The sequence below is a fragment of the Gossypium raimondii genome, chromosome 10, assembly GCF_025698545.1.
Source record: "Gossypium raimondii isolate GPD5lz chromosome 10, ASM2569854v1, whole genome shotgun sequence".
Lineage (NCBI taxonomy): Eukaryota > Viridiplantae > Streptophyta > Magnoliopsida > Malvales > Malvaceae > Gossypium > Gossypium raimondii.
In genome coordinates this window covers 35,329,306-35,352,432 of record NC_068574.1, presented here as the reverse complement: position 1 = coordinate 35,352,432, position 23,127 = coordinate 35,329,306, and the positions used below count along the sequence as shown (strand labels likewise).

Below are 23,127 nucleotides of genomic sequence, written 5' to 3'. Positions count from 1 at the left end.
TATTATCATTAAATTAATATAAGATTTTAAACTATAAAAAATGATAAAAGCAAAGTCATCATCTTTATTTTTTTACCAACACTATTTCTTTTGCAAAAAGAAAAGGTTGAGAAGCCATGGTTGAAGCTTCATATTCGACCAAACTTATGTTTTTGCATGGTGAGTGAATGTTCAACCGTTTTTGTAAATTTTATATTTTTGAGATCATTGTAGCTTAATCTAGATAGCCTGGGTATTAAATCATAAAAATGTTAAAGTTTTGAAATTTTTCCATTGATGATTTTTGAGGTTTTTAATGTTTAATGGCCGGATTTGATGCTTAGAAATGTAATAAGATTAATTTGTAAAGTGAAATTTGTTAATTTTGAGTATAGGGACTAAAATGTAAATGTGTCAAAAGTGATAAGAAATTTCTATAATAATTGTATTTAGAAGGCTATAAATGGATGAAATTGAAACCGAATGAAAAAGAAGCTTAGATTATAAAGATATAACTATTTCAATTTTAGGGACTAAATTGAAAAATGTGAAACTTTAGAGAAATTGTACAAGATGAAGTTAAGTTGTTATATACATATACTAAGATGTTATAAGGCTGTTGGAATTGATAAATTGTAATAAATTATTATAGATTTGGAATTTAATCAATCGGAAGTTAATCGAGAAATAGGAGAAATTACAGATTAGTCTCGCACTTCAATTTTTTTGTACCGTAAGTTTATAGAGTATCGAAATGTGTTTATATGTATTTATGATGGTTAAATTGTGAATATATAATTATATAATGTTAAATTGTCAATTTTAAAAGGTTTATAATTTTGTACTAAAGGTGAGAAATGAAAGGATCTAATTGGAAGTTTGAATACTTGTGAAAAATGATTCGTGTGGATTTGAAATGAATGTAATTTGATTATGGCTTGTGTTTTGAAAACATGGAAGTGACCATGTATTATAAATGTTACGACTCACGTATAAATGCCCGTTTGAATGTAGTATACGATTAAGATACGATTGTCATGCCAATAGGTTTGATTGCGCTCTAGTATGGGATATGTGTAAAAGATTATGTGGAGTAAAAGATATGATGGTGATATAATTGTTTATCCCGAAATCCTGCACTTGTTGCGGATTACCAAGCTTTGTCTCTTCAAAGACCTTAGTATGGTGGAAGGATGATACATTATATGAAACGATATTGTGCCTAAGGGCTTTGCACTATAGTGCCTTGGTGTGGTGTAGTTATCACTCTATCGAGCCATTTGGTGTGGTGTAGTTATCACTTTATTGAGCTATTTAGTGTGGTGTAGTTATCCACGTATCTATATCTTATTATTTTAGTTCATCGGGCTAATTGTTTAAAAGTAAAGGAATTGACTAATTCTATATGATATATGAAAATGGATGTATGCATAAAAAATATTTTGTGTTATACGATTGAATTGAATAAATGATGTATATGTTCGACAATTATACATAAATGATACTAGATTGAATTATATAAATGGGGTGTGTTATATGTTTGAAGTATAGATATGTGTTCGAATGGATATGTTATATGATGGTGCTTATGGCACCATATAAATTGAATTGTTTGAGACTTTTTTCTATTGATCTCACCTTTTTGTTGTTAAATGTGAAAACAAAAAAGTTGTTTAGTAGCTAAATTGTTATATTAAGAGCAATTGAGGTAAGCTTACTATTTTAGTTCCTATAAACTTACTAAGCATTTGTAACGCTTACTTTATTTCAATTTTTGTGTCTATAGTTGACATTCTTACGGAACGTGTCTATCGGATCAATTTCAAGGTTTACACATTCTAGTTTCAATCTCGATAGGTTTTTTATCGTTCTAGACTCGACTACGTGGCATGTGTTTAGGTTTAAATGTGATTAAATGTTTATTTAGGATGTTGAGGAAATGATTCTTGGCTATAAAGCTTGTTTTGGGATTTGTTACAATGTTATGTATATAGGCTTTGAATAGTATAAGTGTGGTTGTTTGAGTAATGAATATTAAGATCCATATATCATGCTTGATCTTGAGTACTTATATAATATGTATATAATGTTTGAAATAAATATGTGCATATGTTCATGATGATGATGGAATGCTTAAGTTATATTTGTGATAAATGAATTGTAATCCTTGGGAATGTTATTAATGTTGGGATGTCAAATGGTTTGACTTAAAATGTGAAATTGTTATTTTGGTTAATGGCATGAATGGTATTAAACTAGTCGAATGATTTGAAATGTTTTAAAACTCTTGTTTTGTGATGGTGACGTTGTGGCATATTGGTTAGGCATTAGTAAGATGTTATATGACATATTTTTGTTTAGCTTTGATATGTTTTGAACAAGTTTAAAGTTGTCAAAATGTATTTGTGAAGTTACCTTAATGGTTGGTTTTGATAAAAGCCCTTAAATGTCATATTTTGTTGTCACACAATTTAGCCACATGGTTGTGTGTCATACACGGGCATGTGACATGGTCGTATACCACTGGAAAATAAGGTGTATTTAGATCACACGATCTCAATTAGTTACACGACCGTGTGACTTTTTTTGGATTTTTGCATTTTGGTCCACAAGGCTTCAATGAGTTACTCGATCGTGTGACTCCAAATTTCACACGGTCTCCATTTGTAGCACAGCCTAGGCACATGGCCATGTGATCCTATTATGAAAATTTTCCTAACTTTTTAAAAAGTTTTTAATTTAGTCCTTATTTGTACTCGGATCAACTTAAGAGTTTTCATAAGTCGAATAAGACTCGAATTTAATTGTATATTTTAATATTTGAATGATTATGACATGATTGATTATTTGATGGGTTTCTTTATGATTTAATTTATCTATAATTTTGGGAATGTTTCAAATTAGTCCTAATCCAATTCTAGGTTGATATTAGAACATATTTAACTTCGTTTAAAGCCCAAGAAAAGTTATATTTGATGATTATGCATTGCATTGACTATCATTGTGTAACTCATGCTTAATCTGAATGTTAATTGTGTATTTATAAAGTCATTCTATGTTTATTTGAATTAATTAATGTTAATCAAATGTGTTCTGTTCTGGATTGACTGTAGCACTCCATAGCTCGACTCCAACGACCGGACCGGGTGAGGGGTGTTATATTTAATGGTATCAGAGCTATGATTTAGTCAATTCTAGGAATGAACGTAGTCTGTGATGAGTCTAGAAATAGATGTCACATTAACTTATGATAGTGTGATGCTTTTAATCCAAGTTGACTCTATTTTCTTATAGATATACTATGTCAATCGAGCCTAATCGTATCGTATCTGATTAGATAAATGGTAATGATTCCTCTTCCAATTAGGGAGCTAGTCATAATACGACCATTCCATAAGAGCCAGATAGTGATATGTGATTTTTTTTTTGTTAAAAGATGAACCAATGGTTCTTAGAGTCTTTAAAAGCTAATCTTTTGGCTCTACAACTCCACCCCCGATTATGCCTTCCACGACAGTCTATTGTCCTCAAAATCTGGTAAGTGTTCATAGACTTCCAATTGATAAAATTCAAAAACATGGAACTGAATGATTCAGGGATAAAACTGATGATGATTTGATCAAAACTGAATACTGCTGGAAAATAGTCAATGATTTTTTTATGAAATTATATGTTCTTCTTAAGACAGTTTGAAACATTATGTCACTTGGAAAGATGAAGCTTATCGGAGATGAATAATTTTGACAACGGTTGTTCTTAAAGATCGAGTAAATTGTAATTTCTTCTAATCATAGTTAAAAAAGAAATACACCAGCAAATGGTATCTAGATAAGAAGTACAAAGAATTTCTAGAGTTGAAACAGAGAATTATGTCTATAGTAATGAATGAATGTGAATTTATTGGACTCAGTAAATATACCAAAGATATTGTGATCGAAATAAATATATCAGTAGAGTGGATTGAACATGATGTTAGAGTAATGAACTTGTTAGATCAAGATGTTATCATTATATAGATGTGTAAACGTGTTCACTAAAAATATAGAACTGTGAATTTTCTATTGTTCTAATATTATTGCCACTGACAAATTTGATATTATTCTTGATATGGATTGATTGACTTTGTTTGATATGGTAGAAACTGTAAACAGAAGAGAATTGTAATGATGTCAGAAGAGTGAATCGATTAATGTTAATGTTAACAAATTTAAATGTTCCACCAATATCAAGGTAGTGTTATCTTCTCAAATACTTACCAAAGAAGGTCTTGCAATTTAAGTACTGAATATAGAGATTGAAGGTGAAACAAGTCCGATGGTTAATATATATTTTAATGTGTTCTTAGAAGATTTGCCAATTATCTGGCCCAAAAGAAAGGTTGAATTTGTTATTGAATTAGCAGTGGACACTGCTTCAATATCTGTTACACCATATTAAATAGCACAGATAATATCGAAAGAATTGAAGCCTTAGTTGAAAGAGCTATTAAACCAAGAGTTCACTCAATTGAGTGCGTCACCTTGGGATGTTTTGGTCCTGATTGTGAAAAGCAAAGATGAAACTTTAAGATTTTGTATTGGTTGTAGACAACTAAACGAAACTGCTGTAAATAATAGATATTTGTTGTTCTATACTGATGACATCCTAATTTACTCGAGGAAAAAAATAAACTTGATCAACATTTGAGATCTGTACAGAAGAATTTATGAGAATAGCAGTTGTATGCAAAATTTATGTAATGTGAATTCTAACTTCTAGAAATAATATTTCTAAAACATGTATTATGGGCTAAAGGTATTAGTATTGATCCAAACAAAAGATCATTAGATTTGATTTGGAAACTTCTGAAGAATGTACAAAAAAGCACAATTTTTTAGAATGGGTAAGTGTTACAACTTGTTAATTGAGGCTTCAAGGTGATCGAATTACCGTTAACGAAACTATTACGAAACTAGTATAGAAAACTACTAGTTTTATTAAGTTAGGAAATGGTTGACAGAGCTTATTGTGAATACTCATCTAACTTGGAATTATGGCGATTCTATTTTCAGTAGACTTGAGAACTAAACTAGTATTTCTTCAGAGAATTCAAGAATTTCAAAAAGATAATTTGAAGTTTGCTAGTTAAACGAAGACTTGTACTTCTGAGTTTAGTATTGATGGTAACAAAAATCTATGTCTTCGTAACTATTTGAGTATGCCGAAAGATTTAGAACTGAAACGAGATAACTTACGTGAAGCTTACAGCAGTACCTATTCATTTCATCAGGGCAATTTTGAAGTGTACAGTTATATAAAATAGTTGTATTGGTAATAAAGTACAAAAGAAAGATTTCAAAATATGTGATAAGATGTTTGTTATGTTAGCACGCTAAAGACAAGCATTGAGTTCTGTCAGGTTCGTTACCATCTATGATGATTCTAGAATGGAAATGGGATCAAGTCACTGTGGACTTCGTATCAAGTTTATGGCTACCACTAAAAAACAAAGATGCAATCTGGGTTATTGTTGATACTCACCAAATCCACACATTTCATTTCGATTAAAACACATTACTCACTTGAAAGTTGTAATTTCAAAAATTCATTACATTGGTCAAAATTGAGTGAAAGAAAGCTAGTTGAGACTGATTTGATCAGAGAAATAGAACATACAGTTCGTATTATCTTAAACTGTTTGGAAGCCACATCAAACCGTAAGATATTGTATACCGGTATAAAAAGAAAGGATATCTACTCTCAGACTTATGACAATGTATTCCTAAAAGTCTCATTTTAAGAAAAGATTTTATAATTCGATAAAAAGTAAAACTCAAGCCGAGGTTCATAGGACTGTATGAAATTACCGAGAGAATTGGACCAGTGGCTTGCAGACTAGCTTTTCCTTTGGAACTTAAACAGATTCGCAATGTTTTTCATGTTTCTATGTTACGGCGATATAAATTCGACCCTTCCTATATGATTACTGCCAACAAAATAGAGATACAGCCTAACTTGTCATCTTCAGAAGAACCACTCAAGATTGTAGCTCAAGAAATAAAAGAACTACAAAATAAACGAGTATTGTTAGTGTAAGTTCTGAGGCACCGACACGATACTAAGGAAGCTACGTGGGAAACTGAAGACTTTATGAGATCACAGCACCTAGACCTATTTTTAAGGTAAGAAATTTCGAAGATGAAATTTTCTAATGGGAGAGAGTTGTAACAACCCAATTTTCAATTGTACCAGAAATGGTAGTTTTGGAACTCCAGCTTTCGATGATCGTGTCAGTAAATATTATTTATTAATATTTACAAGGTTCTTACAATATTATACTGAATTCTAGTCTAATAAATTTGGTTATGAGGAAAGTTAGTCAAGGTATAAAGTGAATTGGTTCAAAAGTCAGTGGTTTTGGAAATTGAGGTATCGAGACCTCGTTTCTATAAACCAAAGTTGTAAATATTTTTATTAAGTATTTATGGAGTTATTGTATAAGTGAATTAAATTTCTTATAAGTAATTTTTTCGATTTAGTGATTAATTAAGGTATAAGGACTAAATCATTAAAATCGTAAAAGTTTATCGCTTTAGATTTTTATTAGTTAAAAGACATAACTCGACATCCTTTAAGGTCCAAATTAGAAGTTGGACCACATCTAATATTGTGTTGGACAGTTAGGTAGTGTTTTATTGGAAACAATGTTAAAAAAATATTATAATTAAATTAATATAAGATTTTAAAGTATAAAAAATGATAAAATCCAAGTCATCTTTAGTTTTTCACCACTACCATTTCTTCAAAAAGAGAGAAGCTTGAGAAGCCATGGTTGGAGCTTCATATTCGGTAAAACTTGTGTCTTTCTATGGTGAGTGAATTTTGAGCCGTTTTAAAATATATATATATATGTGTGTGTTTTTATATCGTTTTAGCTCAATTTAGCTAGCCAGGGTATTAAAACGTAAAACTGTTAAAGTTTTGAAATGTTTCCATTGATGGTTTTTGAGGTTTTTAATGTTTAATGGTAGGATTTCAAGCATAGAAATGTAATAGGACTAATTTGTAAAGTAAAATTTATTAATTTTGAGTATAGGGACTAACATGTGAACGCGTCAAAATTGATATGAAAATTATATCATTATTGTATTTAGAGGATGTAAAATGAAATTGAAACCAAATGAAAAATAAAGCTTAGAACTTAAAGATATAATCATTTCGATTTTAGGGACTAAATTGAATAAAATGTGAAACTTTAGGAAATTATGTTTAATAAAATTAAGTTGTTATATACGTATGTTAAGATGTTATAAGGTTTTGGAATTGATAAATTGTAATGAATTATTATAGATTTGGAATTAAATCAATCGGAAGTTAATCGAGAAATAAAAGAAATTGCATATTAGTCTCGGCACTTCAATGTTGTTGTTTGTACCGCTAAGTTCAAAGGGTATTGAAATGTGTTTCTATGTATTGATTGTGGTTAAATTTTGAATCTTTAATTATATATTGTTAAATTGTAAATTTTACAAGGTTTATAATTTAGTACTAAAACGAGAAATGAAATGATCTAATTGAAAGTTTGAATACTTGTGAAACATGATTCATGTGGATTCTGAATGAATGTGACTTGATTATGTCTTCCATACTGAAAACATCTAAGTAACCCTATATAATAAGTGTTACAAATCTTGTATAAATGCACGTTTGAACATAGTAAATGATTAGTATACGAATGACATGCCAATAGTGTTGATTGCGCAATAGTACGGTATATGAGTGAAAGATAATCTAGAGTAAAAGATATGATGGATAAATCATTGTTTATGTCGAAATCCTACATTTGTTGCAAATTACCAAGCTTTGTATCTACGGATACCTTGGTGTGGTGCAGGGATGATACGTTATATGATACAATATTCTGCCTACGGGCTTTGCACTACGATGCCTTGGTGTGGTGTAGTTATCGCTCTATCGAACAATTTGGTGTGTTGTAGTTATCACTCTATTGAGCTATTTGGTATAGTGTAGTTACCTACGTATCTATATCTTATTATTTTAGTTTATCGGGATAATTGTTTAAAAGGAAAGGAATTGATTGATTCTATTGATATATGAAAATCGATGTGTGCATACAAATATTTTGTGTTATACGATTGAACTAAATTAATGATGTATATGTTCAACAATTATACGTAAATGATAATGGATTGAATTATATAAATGGGGAATGTTATATGTCTTAAGTAGATATGTGTTCGAATGGATATGTTACATGATGATTGAATAATGTAGTCAAAATATATAAATAGTTGATGATACTGATATAAATGACATTGAATTGAGTTATATGGCACTTTATAAATTGAACTATTTGAGACTTTTTTTTGGTGATCTCACCTTATTGTTGTTAAATGTGAAAATAGGAAAGTTGTTTAGTAGCTAATTTGGTTTATTAATAGAGATTGAGGTAAGCTTATTGTTTTAGTTCCTATGAACTTATTAAGCATTTGTAATTCTTACTCTGTTTCAATTTATGTGTTTGTAGTTGACATTCATGCGGAATGTGTCTATCGGATCAAATCCAAGGCTCACAATATCCAGTTTCAATCTCGGTACGTTTTTTATCATTCTAGATTCTGTTAGTGGCAAGTGATTAGATGTTAATTTCAAATATTGAGGAAATGATTCTTGGTTGTAAAGCTTATTTTGGGATGTGTTACTATGTTTATGTATATAGGCTTTGAATAGTATAAGTGGTTGTTTGAGTAATAAAGATTAAGGTCCATATATCGTGCTTGACCTTGAGTGATTATATAATATGTATATAACTTTTGAAATAAATATGCGTATATGTTCATGATGATGATGGAATGCTTAAGGTATATTTGAGATAAATGAATGGTAAACCTTGGGAATATTACTAAGGTTGGGATGTGAAATGGTTTGACTTAGAATGTGAAATGGTAATATTAGTTTATGGCATGAATGGTATTAAACTAGTTGAATGATTTGAAATGTTTTAAAACTCTTGTTTTCTGATGGTGTCATTGTGGCATATTGGTTAGGCATTAGTAGGATGTTATATGACGTATTTTAGTTTAGCTTTGAAAAGTTTTGAACAGGTTTAAAGTTGTCAAAACGTATTTTTCAAGTTACTTTAATGGTTGGTTTTGTAACAAGCCCTTAAATGACATATTTTTGTGCCACACGGTTTAGCCAGATGGCTATGTGTCACACATGGGCTCGTGGCACGGCCATGTGCCACTGGAAAATAAGGTGCATTTAGATCATAGTCTCAGTTAGTTACATGGCTGTGTGACTTTTGTTGGAATTTTGCATTTAGGTCCGCACGACTTCAGTGAGTTAAATGAACTAGATACACGATCGTGTGACTCCAAATTTCACATGATCTCAGTTTGAAGCACGACCTAGGCACACGACCATATGGCCATTTTTTTAAAAAATTCCTAACTTTTTGAAAAGTTTTTAATTTAATCCTTCGTTGTACTGGGATCAACTTAAGAGCTTTCATAAGCTTGAATAAGACTTGAATTTAATTGTATGTCATAATATTTGAATGATTACGACATGACTGATTATTTGATGGGTTTATTTATTAATTAATTTATCTGTAATTTTTAAAATGCTACAAATTAGTCCTAGTTAAATTCTTAGTTAATATTAGAGCATACGTAAGTTCGTTTAAGACTCGAGAAAAGTTATATTTTATGAATTTGCATCGAATTGACTATCATTGTGTGACTCATGCTTAATCTAAATGTTCATTGTGTATTTATGAAGTAATTTATCTAACTGTCATTGAATTTACGTCGCATGGCTCCTCGTCGCTACAATGTGACGACGAAATAGGAGCGAAGTAGAAACGACATGGCCACGTGGCGACATGTCATGCAATTTTCTTAATTTTTTTTCATCCAGTCAAATTCTGATTATTTGTCCCAAACTAACTTTGATTAGCGTAAAATATTTTAACATTATTTGACGTATGAATTTAGCCTATAACTAGGCCCTTTTCTACCTTAGAAAGATTAACCCTTAACACATTTAAGTATTAGCTTTTACAAACTTTTAGAGAATTTTGTGTTTATGTTTTGAGGGTTCTTATTTTTAGGTTTTGGTGTTTAGTTTTTATATCCATCTTTATACTATTCATTTTTTCAGATTTAGTAAAATTATCTTTGTTAGTGCTTTTTTATCCTTTTTAAAAGGGTTTTTCCACATAAAATTTGTTTGTTCGATTATTTCAATTTCTTTATTATTTTTCTTGTTCGTTGCTTACACGGGATTTTCTCCAATAAACTGGTATCAGATCTTGACTCAATTTCTGCATTCAACCCGTTCAGAGATGGCAACAACAAGGTTCAACATTAAGAAGTTCGTGGCATCACAAATTTTAATTTGTGGCAAGTTCAGATGACAACAATTCTAGTTCAGAATGGTTTGGAAAATGTCATTACTAGGAAAAAGCTCGATAATCTAGACAAGTCAAAATGGGAAGAGCTTGATGAGAAGGCCTTGTTTGCAATACAATTTTGTCACACAAATAGTGTATTGATGGAGAAAATGACATCCACCTTGTGGAAAGGTTAGACACCCTTTCCGTAACAAAGTTTTTGGCTAACCAAATGGTGTTAAAATAGTGGTTATACACATTTCGTATGGATGAAGGTGAGCACTTTAGAGGTTACATCAGTTAATTTCTTATTCTTTTGAATGATCTAAAGAACGTTGAGGTTCAGATTGATGATGAAGATCAAACTATGCTATTATTGTGCTCTTTACCCCTTTCATATAAGTCTTTCATGGAGACATTGATTTATGATAGAGGTAAACTCTCACTCAAGGATGTGAAGGATCACTTCTTGAATAAAGACAAACTCGACAATAAGTTTGGTTCGGATAGAATGTTAGATAGGCAAGCCGCGATTTTGGTAGCATCAAGGAATCAAGACAAGAGATGTCGCTACTGCATGAAGTTAGGTGACATTAAGGTAGATTGTTACAAACTACAAAATAAGAGGATTGCTGAGAGCAACGAGGAAGAATTAGCTGAAGCTAATTTGGGTAACGACAAGGGTGATGCTTGGTTATTGGTGTCTATGATTGAAAGGTCTAAGTTTACATCCAAATGGATCCTGGATTCAAGTTGTTCTTTCCACATGTGTCCCAACAGGGACTGGTTCTCTACATACAGTTCAGTTGAAGGTGGAGTTATGCATATGGGGAACGATCCATCTATTAAGCCAATCGGTGTAGGTACCTATAATGGTCCGAAAGTCAGTGGTGACAAAAAACACGGTTTTCGAACTACATTTTTGTAAACTGGATCTGTGAATATTTTATTTAATAATTATGAGTCTAAATTAGAAATCTATTGAGTTTTGGAATAGTAATTTTTGTGAATTGTTAATTAATGTACAGGGACTATAAAAGTAGTAAATTTTCAATTGCTAAAGAAATTGTAAGTAAAAATTGTACTAAGGACCTAAATGGAAAATAAACCACTAGGTAAATAATAGTGGACGGTGGTGGCATGGGTTTTATGCATTTTGTATGAAAATTTTAATTTTAAAATTTTAAAATTTAAAATTGAAATGTAAAACATAAAATAAAAGAAAGAAAGTGGGAAGAAAGAGAAAAAACCATTGTTTTCATCTTTCTCAACCAGGGACTATTTTGTGAAACTGTTAAAGTTTATAAAAGTTACCATTGATGAATCTTGAAGCTTTTAGTGTTGATATGCTAGTTTATAAGCTTAGAGGCGAAATAGGGAGTAACTTGTAAAGTGATATTTTTTATTTTTGAGTTTAGGGACTAAAATGAAAACTAATTGAAATTAACTTAAATTTTCTATAATTACTGAGTTTGGAGGGTTGTATAAGGGTGTAATTAAAAATGGTTTGCAAAAAGAAGCTTAAATGTGAAGATATAGTTGTTTCAATTTTAGGGACTAAATTGAACAAAATCTAAAATTTTCTTAAATTTTAAAATTGAGTGTGAACTTATTGGTATATTGATGATTTGGCATGTTTATGTTAATTTGTAACTAAAGACGACACGGGAACATAAAAAAGAATGGTGAAAGCAAAAATCGATGACGAATAACTCAAGTTTTGGTAACTGTTTCTATGGTCAAATATTTATTTAATTTTCATATTTTTATAATATTATATATTGTGTACTGTTACGATCAACTATCTGGTGACAAGTGAAATGATTTGGGATATTACAATTGAATATCGAGACAAGTATCAAAATGAATAGATGCATGATTGCGGAGTTGAATTATATTGCTATTGGGTACAATTTCGAAAGAAGCGTTATGAAGATAAAAATTGAGATATTAAGAGGTATTGACTTTACCCATACGATAAGAGGTGAATGTGATCAACGTATCAGTGGACTAGACTCGACAAAGCCATCGCTGGGCAACGCAGAGTGGTAGGTCATTGTTGTCGGGAAATCCGAAATGACATAAAGGAGTTTAGAAACCATCTTTGCCAGGAAATTCAGGGTTGTAAGCCATCACCGTCGGGCAACCCGGGGTGGCAAGTCATCATTGTCGAGCAGTCCGAGATGACATAAATGAATTAAGAAACCATCATTGTCGAGCAATCCAGGGTGGTAAGCAATTGCTACCGGGGAACCTGAGATGGCAATCATCGTTGTCAAGCAATCCAGTGTGGTAAGCCATTGTTTTCAGGCAACCTGGGATGGCAGTCATTGTTGTCGGGCAATCCAGAATGACATTAAAAAGTGAAAAAGATGTATTTACTAGTTCAAAAATTTTAGCGGAAGCAAAATGCAAAATGGCATTCGTAAATATTGAAATGAAAAGGGAAAGAAGTTAGTGATCAAAATCATATTGAAACCTAATGGCATAGAACTTTTCTATTAATCTAAATGCTTATAGATTGAATGGTTTTACTATACCATCATAATGTATAAAGATATAAGGCATTGCTTACTTATCGTGAGGTTTTACTTTTTGTGTACAGGTTAGGTCTATAGCTACATTTTGTGTCTCACTTTAGCATCCAACCGAGGCCCCAAACTCCCTGAAGTTTGTATTCCATGTTGGTTATGTAATTTGGCATGTACCTAGGGTTGTCACTTTGAATTTTTAGATGGTTGATGACAGTTGAAAGTATGTTTGAATGTTTTTAGATAATGGTTGATAACTACCTTTGTTGTTTATAATGATAGGTTAATTAGTTATGAGTTTTAACGAATGATGATAGTATGTATATAAGCATATGTATAAGTGTTTTTGGCAAGTTGTTAAATTAACTTGGCTTGAGTGGTAGTGCATTGTAGATTTGGTTTATAATGTATGAAGGTGCCTTGAGGCATATTGGTTAGAAATAGGATACATTGTGTTTGGGCATAGTTTTGTGCATTTTTAGCAAGGTTTTAGGTATGATTTACTGCAAATCATGTATAGTTGAGGTGTTGATTTAATAGCTTACATATTAAGGTACCTTTTTGGCACACACGGTCGTGTGTCACACATAGGCATGTGGCACGACCTTGTGCTTGTTTTTAATATGTGAGCTTCTAGGTTGGCACGACCTCAGCTTGTTACATGGGCTGGCCACATGCCCATGTGACACTATAGATTTGGTCAAGTAATTTTTCACATAGCATCAATCTTATACACAGTTCAAGGACATGGTCGTGTGACTTTAAGTTGAAAATTTTTCATTTAGGTCCACACGGCTTCATTTGGTTACACGACATACAACACGGACATGCGACTCCTTTATACATAGCTTCAAGTCAGTTACACAACCAAGCGACATGGTCGTGTAACTTAGGCACATACAATTACAGTTTGTCGCACGGCTGTGTGACCTTTATTTACTGAATTTTCCCTACTTTTTGTTAAGTTCTCAATTAAGTCCCTATTTGATTTTGGGTTGGTTTATGAGTTCTCATAAGCTTGATTTAGACTTGAATTTGTTTGTAAATCTTGCGAAACATGGGATATGAATTGTTTTATTAATATTATTGAATGTTTAAGTTACAAATGTTTGTGAATTATTCAGTTAACTATTGTGGCATTCTATAACTCGAGTCCGACAATCGGACTAGGTAAGGGGTGTTACAGTACCATTCAGATTAGGATGAATGACAAGACAGTAGATGTTAGATATGTACTTGATTTAAAGAAGAAACTTATTTCCTTAAGTATGGTAGACTTGAGGAGTTGTAGAATTAACATCGAGTCAAGCGACATTAAAGTATCTTGTAGGGCTCTCATTCTGATGAAAGGTCGAAAGATTGGCAATCTTTATCTTCTTCAAGATTCAACGATGACTGGTAAAACAACAAGTCCCTTATCTGTTAAAGAGTCGAAGTCAACTCGTTTGAAGCAGAGGCAATTTGGTCATAAAAGGGAAAAAGGTATGACCATTTTGAATAAAAGAAGTTCCTTTTTGGGCGCAGGGTTTGGAAAGATAGAGCATTGTGTTCGTGGAAAGAAGACTCGGATCAGTTTTGATTTGGCAGTGCACAAGTCGAAGACTAGAAATCTCCAATTTCAAAGTTCAAGCACAAATTGGACTCAGTTAATATCTTGCAAAGTTCAAGATAGGCCCGTGGCAGGCTCGACATAGAAGGCATTGTAAAAATACGAGTCAAGGTGGAGATTTGTGGAGTATGTCTCACATTTCGGTCAAATTAAGACAAAAATAGAAAGCGACGTCGCGACGAGGAGCCATGTGACGTGACAATGACGCAACGAAAAAATAGGGGAGAAGCAAAAACAATGTCGTGGCCGTGGTTTTTTTATCCTCATCAAAGGAGTTTTTTCACGTAAAATTTGTGTGTTTTATCTTTTCAATTTCTTCGTTAATTTTCTCGTTCATTACTTACAGGGGTTTTCCCGCAACAAATATATTAAAATGCACAGGTGAATATAAAATTGCCTAAGTGAATAGATTGTTTTTTTTTTCAAAATAGACTCTTGAATATTAAATATTTAATACACGGTTAACATCATTGAATTAAATGAATTGATATGAGTTTATATTAATTCACCTTTATTTTGAATAGAATTTTTTAATTTATATTTTATCATAATACAAAATCATAATTCTAAAAATTAAATATTTATATTAGCTTGTTATTATTTTCTAAATATTAATATTGTTAAAATGTTATAAAATTTGATTGATACATACAACTAAATTTGTGCATCATTAAAATTTGCCTCAAGATGTATTGATAATGTATTATAATTTCATTTATTTAAATTAATATATTAAAAATACTTATTGTTAATAATTATTATAAATATATGAAAACTATAATTTAATCTATAATATGTTAAATCATTTATTACTTTTTAGTAAATTATTTATAAGACTTTGTTAAAAAATCCTATGAGTCTAATTTAAACTTAATAATGAATGATTTTACAAAATAAAAGTAGAAATATAGGAAAATAAATGGAAGCTTGGCACGAACAATTCAAAGTGGGTGTTTTTTTATTTTTCCTTTTAAGTTTAAAAATTGCAAAAAAAAAGAGTTAAATGCTTTTAACACATACACAATGTTATCTGAAAATAATAATTTTGTAAATTACTTTAACATATTTTCATAAATAATTTAATAAATTTAAACGTTAAAATTGTTAAAAAATATTTTAGCATTGGCAATCTTTTGAAAATATTTTAATTAATATATTTAAAATTTTAAATTAAATTATTTTTAAAAAATTGTACATTAAAATTTTTAATAAAATTTAAAAAGAAAACAAAACTTTTAACAAACATATTTAAAACAGCTTTATTTTTACGATTAAAATATGTTAAAGTATACTACAATTTTTAATTAAAATATATAAATTTAAATCTATTAACATGATATTTTCAAATTATTTAAAACTATTTATATTTATAATTTTTTTCAATAAGATAGTTTTATTACAAAAACTAATTTAAATTTAAATTTAAAATCTATATAAAATGTATTTAAAATATTATACAAAAAAGGTATGTTTGGAATAAAATTTAAGCAACATATATATTATTTATATAAACAATTTACTTTTTTAAATTTAAAACTAATATCGAATTAAAACCTTATTATATGAAATTATGAAATGATGAAATATTATTTTGATTTATTCATATAATCAATCTATGTATTGCATTAATATCCAAACTAGTTTTAATTAATTCAAAAATCACCCCACTATTAAATTTCACAATTATTTGCGGTGGATGGATGTTGGCTTAGGACCATAATTTAAACCAATTTAAATCTTGAACCACCTATTAAAATCACAAAATCACTTCAAAATTATCTAAAATCATCAGACGTGGATGAACTAGATTGTTATCATATTCATAGCACTGCTTTCCCTCAAGATTCCTTTCTGTAAATAATTCTAGTGTGCGTAGCCCCCACTATCATTGAATCTTAACACATTAGACAGGGGTTTCCAATTATATTATGCGAACTGTGATGAAAAGTGGGGGCACGCATTATATTTAGAACACACAGCCAGGCCCCCTGTTTTTTTCCATCAATAAAGTTGTTGAACATTATAATAAAGCTGCCACATCTATAATAACAAATAATAAAAGTTGTCCCAAAGCAATGTAATAATAATAAGTATATTTATTATACAAATTTGTTATATATATATATATATTTTAAAGAAAATTTGTTATACATTTATACTTATTATATTCACTATTTATAAAAAATTTTAGTGAGTTGATGTCAACTATCAATCGAATCTTAGTTTACTCAAAGAATCATAAAAATTATTTTATTTATAAAGTAAGTTATATGATTATGTGTATGCTTTTGACTTTTTATATGCATATAAAATTATGTAATTTTATCTTTATGTTTTAAATACATAATTTTATACGTATATATGTATAATAAAATTTTAATATATATCATATTTTTCATAATTTGTCATCGCAGTTCAGTCGAGAGAATTTTTTAAAAATTTTTGTGTCCTATTTACATCAATTTCCCTCTTTAAAGTATTGAATTTTAAGAAAAAAATCAAAATTTGAAATAATAAAACATATATTAAAATTTTATTACTATCCAAAATTATAACATGAATTCATTGAACTTGCCTCTAGTCTTTTCATTTCTCATAGATGCTATTTGTACTAACTCTTAATCAAAAATGTTTTAGGATTATTATTAGTTACTCATAGATAGATAATATATCCGAAAAATTACGAAGGATTTTTCAAATTTTGATTACATACTGTGCTTTTTATGTCTCTCTATATAAAAGAATTTAAACATTTAATAGTTATTAAACTTTTAGCTTATAAACCGAAAGAAAAATAAGTTTTTGTATTTTTAGGCAAACATAGAGTGGATGGTGTGAATTGAAAGTTATAATGAGAGAGGCATGCGAAAGTGAGATTTATACTTTGGACCCCACCAAGTTGGTGAATGTTGGTACCCGTTTTGATATGATTAAAAACTTTGTATGTATGTTTGCCAACTGTCTTTTTAGATTACTTGTGTCTTCCGTTCTCAACAACAGTTTCTTTCCAAGTCTTTACCAGTTATGATGGATTGAAAAACCAAAACAAGGAATTAAACATATAATGGGGAGCACTTATTAGGAACCTGGCTGCTTGGAATTTGACTCCCAGAAAACTGTAAACCCCGCACCAGCTATAAGGTGGACCATAGTGAGTAGAAAATAGAGCTGAAAGGTGATTTATTTTATAGGACAAAAAGCTAGTGCAAGTATCGATTAACCCCCGCCGGTAAAGGAAGAGTGGATCCAGAAAACTTTTCTGTTACTAAGAGGGTATCCACAAGCCAGTTCCATTAAGAGAAGAATTGTGATGAAAAGATGTAAGCTTAAACATTGAATGATCACCGACAATATTAACAGAGACTTAGGAGAAAGCACAAAGCTTGAAGGGAAACTTACGAATAACGTCACCGACTTGGAAGGTCTTTGTTGCAGCCCACTGTTTGTAGTCAATACTGCCAATGGTGGTCCAACCAGCAGAGTCTCCAACCTTGTAAACAGCTGCAAGGGACAACCGCAGCAAGGCAGGCATCAGTATCAGTAAAGCCTGAGCTACAATTCTCTTTGCAGCCATTTGTAAACTGGCTTCGATGCTCCTGAGCAAGGAGAAGAGGTGTTTCTATTTTCCTTTCTGGCTGGGTTTTTGAGGAGGGTAAGGGACTCTTTCCCTCAAGGTGTTTATAAAATCTTTTTGCACCAACTTTTATTTGGTCGTTGTGGCATCTTAAATTTTCAGTTACATTCGGGAGTATGGGCACCCTACTTTCTGATATTTGTGGCAAGGAACGCCACTTTATTGCAAATTGACCAAAGGATTCATTGTAACTAAAGTTACTTTTTATTATGAGACTGAGACATCAAAGGAATAGATACAGACAAATGGGAGTACCAAATTTGATGTCAATGTTTCTACTACTTTCTATTACAGACAAACATAGGTATTGGACCAAATTCCATTACCGGGAATGTAATTTTACAATTTTCACGAGTCTTGAATCCTCTGTTTCAATATTATTGAAACCCACATGTTGGTATGTGGATTTAATTGAATAAAAAAGAGTGAAACATTTCAGTACTCAGACAACTTTAGGATGTACTTCTTTCCAGTTGTTCCTTTTCGTCCTGTTATTCAGGGCAGATGGCATCAGCTCCAGAGCTCCCTATCACTTTTACTCTCTGGTACTGTTATGCGACGATGCTTCAGTTCATCAACATTTCAGTACTATTACTCCCAAGTATTTGAATATGTTGAAGTCACTCATTATTATAATACTTTTCTTGGGGTTTTTTACATTAATAATATAAAACAAATAAATAAATATCATAATAGGATAAGGGGATTAATATTTGTGAGAATAGATAAATGGCAGCACCACTTTATTTTTTAAAAAAAAATTCGAGTGCAACTTGACCAATCGGCAGCACTAGACTAAAATGTGATGATCTGAAAACTCCAGGCACCTTATATCTAGATTTTCTATTTTAATTGGCAGCTGAAAAAAACGCTTCAAGGGTGCTGCCTGACGGCAACAAACTTTAAAAGGGTAAATTCCACCCTAAACCTCTATTTATTATTAATTTTTATTCTCTTTTAACACTAAAAATAGATTGGCCTCTTATCAATTAGTCTAAAAAGTTTTTCTACCAAAAGTATTTTTGTAAGTAAGTCAATTCCAACTCAAAATAAATTTTATTTATTTTTCAAATTTTTTTCACATTATGTTTGACATAACAGTTAACGGTCATGTCCACACCGAAGGGATGATACAAGTACAACATCTCATTAGTAGATCTATTCAATTGTTCACTACAATTAACTTGTTGTACTTTAATGAAATTTTTTTAACTTTAACGATTTTACCATACAATACAAATCAATAATTTGTTAACAACGACCAACTTTAATGAAAAAATGACTTTTATTAACTTTAATAAATAACAGTGTTTGACATCAATGCAATAAACACAATTGATATTTATTGAAATGTTAACATGGTAAGTACAAAAATAAAGTAAATTAATCCAATCCCATGTCAGAATGTGTACCAGACCAGGGTGGTCAATGGTTGCGAGCCGGATTCCTTCTTGGTTGAGCCTTCGGTAGAGATTGTGGTCCAGGCCTCTCCTCTTCTTTGCCTTCGTCCGTAGTTTATTGGTATCGGGTGCTCCTTGGTTGCCATCGCGTATCATTTGGTCTAGGAATAGGTGGTTAGGAAGATGAGCCACCTTGATAAAATAAAGACCTAGGAGGCGTTTGCGTCACCATCAGCGTAAGGGTATAACTATATTGTGTTCTGTACACTGGTTTTTGATCGACTGGACTTTCGATCAGTGGCCAAAACATGACAGCCTATACGTCATCGTCGGCATCATTGTGGTCGAAAATGTCGACGGCGTGGGTGTGTAATATGCTGGGGACGAAGGTCTGAAAACAAAATCTGGCATCAAAGTAGAAGCAGCAAAATATGGTGGAATATATGGTGCTTGTGTGAAAATGACAGGGTTCGAATACGCACCAGAATAGGACAACACATACTAGCCAGGGGGTGGTATGGGTGTGGGTGTCGGCTCTTGCATAGGTGTCGATGACAGACCTGCCTCGTCAGACCTTAGATGCATCGATGGTCATCGTGGCCTCCTCGTATGCAGTTGCCCCCTCCTATCTTCTTTGCTTAGCAAGTATGGCTTTTCAACAAGCCTAAACCAAGTAACATGCCAAAACACTCCAACGAGCCAAACCAACCGAGAACATGCCTTGAAACCAAGTGCCAAGCCCAAAGGCTTTACATCCACCCTCGGTAACACTCCAGAAACATTGTAAATATAATACAATAGTCTGCAACAAATGTTGGACTCTGGTATATTCAGTGGATAAGAATAAATCAGGAATCATCATCTCATCACAAGTCAATCCCATACAGTGCGCAATATAACCTATTAGCATGTCAATTGTATCCTATCCTATGTTCATCCGGGCTCGATACAAATAATTGCATAATATTTTACAAATCAATTAAATTTCTTACCTTAAATTAACTTTATAATTTTAGCATTATATAAATATATATACGAATACTCAGCAAACCATAACTCACTAGCCAATATAACATTACAAGTTATTCTAATTTAAACCGTACGAACTTACCAGGGCTAAACAACAAAGATGACAACATCAAGGACTATTCAACAATTTTCTCTTTTTTGCAATTATCTACTGATTCTTGATCTATACAATAATTTTTATTTCAACTATCAGTCCCAAATACGTTATAAAAGTCTGCTTAATATTTGTGATTTCTTAATTGATATTTTCATAATTTCCTAAAGTTTTGCACTTTATTTAATTTTAGTCCCTAATCCAAAAACTATAACATTTATCACAATAAAATTAAATTCAAGATAGTCAAATTCTCTCTCATACATAAACAAGCCATAACAATTGAAATTTCTCAAGAATTTCATGCTAATTTTCTATTTTATCAATTTAGTCCTTAAACTTTAAAATCAATTAAAATCACTTTACAAAATAATCCTAATCATCAACCAATACTTCAAATTAATCATTTAACATTTAATAATAACAAATATTCATCAATGGAAAAATCCAAAATCTTTAACAGTTTCAAAAATGGAGATACGGATTAGTTGGACCTAGTTGCAGTAATCTCAAAAATATAAAAATTATTAAAAGGCTTAGAAAACATTACCATGCAAGAAATATGAAAGTGAGAAGCTCTCAACCATGGCTATTCGGTGTAGAGAAAAAGAAATGAAGAAGATGACTTCATTTTTTAATGCTTTTTATCTTTTAATTCATTCATTTTAACTTAATTTAATTAATTTTAATTATAAATATTCATTTATCACATACATCAATTGCCCAATAAGATAAAAATGGCATAATTCCAATATAGATCCTTAAATAATTGCTAAATTATTCCTTTTAACAAATAATAATTAATATCGATTAACTTTTACAGCTTTTACGATTTAGTCACTTTTCCTTAATTGACCAATCAAACATTAAAATTTCGAACCGAACTTTTACATACTAAAATAATTACTCCTTAAATAATTAATAAAATATTCACGATCTTGATTTATAGAAACGAGGTCCCGATACCTCATTTTCTAAAACTACTTGACTTTTAGGGTAACCACCTATACTTAACCATTTATTCAATTAGTTGAATTTTATCTAATCAAAATTTAATATAAAACTATAATCGACTCGTATGAATGAAATAATAATTAATACGAACTTACTCATCGAATTTGTGGTCCTAAAACCACTAAAAAACGAGTTGTTACATAGAAGCTTTTTCAGGTGATACGCATAAAGGTGCTTCCAGCTAGAAGCTATTTTCATCATTTTTTAGCAAAAGCGCTTCCAGCAGGAAGCTCTTTCCGCCAAGTTAGCATTCCCCAACGTTCACCTACTTTCGATGGCTATTTAATTAGTCATTACCCCCTCCAACGATAAAAAATATTATCTTATAAACCCCCATTTCATTTTTTTCCCAATCCAATATCAAGTCTCTCTCTCATATTATCAATTCTCTCTCAAATTCCTCTTAAACCCACTTAAATTCTCTAATTTTTTGCTCTTTCAATTTTATTTATTTTTTATTTAAATTATTTTAACATTTTCCTAAAATATTTTTCTAATACAAAGTATTCATTGTTTTTGAAATTATCAATGGCAAGTTTTGTAATCCATCATGGTAAGAACCACATTTTCATCAATCAATTGCAAATGGTAGGAATATTTCTTATTATAATTTAATGTTGTCAAATTTTTATATTCCTTTTTATATTTAAATTTAATATTTTGTAAATTTCTTTCCTTTATTAGGCGGAAGATCAAATTTTGCAAACCAACATTCATAATCTACTCGCTCCTCCAGCACCCCTAATTGAGCCCTACTTGAGAGAAGTTAGTTTTTTACATATGGCCCTTGTAGGTAGGGGTGTAAGTTGGACCCAACACTCGTAAACGTGTTGGTGGAAAGGTGGAGACCCAAGACTCACAGTTTCCATCTTCCATGTGGCGAGTGTACTATCACTCTGGAGAACGTGCAGTTACAGCTCGAGTTACCAGTGGATGGCCCCGTAGTGACTAAGACTGTTAGTGTCGATTGGAGAATGGTATGCGAGGAACTTTTGGGGCTGGTTCCGGAGAAAATTTTTGGAAGCCGGATAGAAATGGCTTGATTAAGAAGAAATTTTAGTGAACTTGACGAGGATTTGATGAAAGTCAAAAGAGAAAACTATGCTCGTGCTTACATTTTTATGATAATCGGAGGTATCCTAATGCCGAATAAGTCACGGAATCTCGTTCATTTAAGGTGGCTGCTGAAACTCGGTAACTTTAGAGAAGTAGGCGAACTCAGTTAGGGGTCCATTGCGTTGGCGACATTGTACCAGGAGATGTGTCGGGCGACGCAACTAGGAAAATTTAAAATTGGTGGTTGCATGCTACTACTGTAGTCATGGGTGCAGTAACGGCTACCATTTTTATGTCTTGAATCAAACTACCCTTACACGTTTCCACTTGTAACAAGGTAAAATTTATTACATAATCCATTTACCGTGATAAAATAATTTAAAGT

At 31.2% G+C, this 23,127-nt stretch overlaps 1 pseudogene; it reads right to left on the bottom strand.

The window, feature by feature from the left end:
• Positions 1–18,289, bottom strand: part of LOC105777951 (chemocyanin-like) — a 34,721-nt pseudogene extending 16,432 nt beyond the window's left edge.
• Positions 18,290–23,127: the final 4,838 nt, after the last annotated feature.